Here is a 1,314-nt window from a genome sequence, read left to right as displayed (position 1 = left end):
CCCCCCCCCACTCGACGGTTACAAGAGGGTGGGACACCCTCACTTTCTTTTGATTATTTTAATGTTTAGTGTTGGTGGATTAAGAACACATTACATGTTGGTTAAACTTGAAAATGGATTATAAATTAGCACCTTGGTCTTGAACTTCATTTCACAAACAACACATCAAACAAACTCTTCTCTTTTCCTCCTTCTTTGAGTTCGGCCGCCACCTATCACCACCATACCACCACCATCAGGTTTTCATTCAAGAATTTTCCATACACTCAAAGGTGTTAAAGATCGTACAATCAAGCTTGGTGTGTTCGGAAGCTCAAGGACCGCTCTTGTTTTCTTTTATCCATCACTTTTACGCTTTGAAACTTCCCTAGCCTTGTGCTAGTAGTAAGTGCCTTAAATCTTCATCTTGTTCTTATTTTTGGTGGTTAATAGATGAAAGAATGATAAATATTAAGAAACTCTAAAGAACTTAAACAAGTCTTGAAACATAAAGGATAAAGAGCTCATGTTATTCTTATGTTGTTATGATTATCGAATGTTGTTTGTTAGTAGAAATAAGATGGTTCATCACCTAGACTTGCTAGATCATGTTTAAGAACATGAACTAGCAAGATGTGAAGGTTAAAGATATGAAGGATGATGAAACCATCCACACATGAATTTTGAACTTGAATAAATATAAGTTTTCTTGAAAAATAAAGTTATAAACTTGTAGATCTAAAGATCTATGAGCGGTTTTTTGAAAGAACCAAGTGAAATGAACGAGTTTTGTTAAAACTTGGATATTACATGAAATAAACACATTTTTAGTGAGTATACAAGTGTATAAACACTTGTGTAACAAGAAAATTTCACAAAGAAATATTTTTGTAAATCATGACTAGAAGTTGTAAATCTTCAAATCCTTTAAAGATAAAGTTTTTAAGAAACAAGTCACATTTTTTAAAGGTAACAAGACTTACTAATTATGCTAGTAAGTTACTACTTGTTTTTATAAACTTTCAAGTTCATAAGTTTATCGTTTATGCTTATTTTTGTCAAGTTTGGGTGATTAGAAATTGTATATTGTTGGATGATGATTGATTGAATGAATTTACAAAAGAAAATGATATGCTAGTAAGCATGTACACCTCCATTTACAAAGTAAACTCTGGCGAAATTTTTCTAGAATTTCAACACTTAGAAATATTTTTCTAACAAATGTTTACGAATATATTTTTAACTTGGTTTTCAAAATAAACATCGCCATGATTTTTATTACAAAAATACCAAGTACAGGAGGTGGATTTTCGTAAATAAAATTTGATAAATATA

This window comes from Helianthus annuus, chromosome 17 (assembly GCF_002127325.2).
Source record: "Helianthus annuus cultivar XRQ/B chromosome 17, HanXRQr2.0-SUNRISE, whole genome shotgun sequence".
Lineage (NCBI taxonomy): Eukaryota > Viridiplantae > Streptophyta > Magnoliopsida > Asterales > Asteraceae > Helianthus > Helianthus annuus.
Note: the sequence above shows the minus strand (reverse complement) of the source record.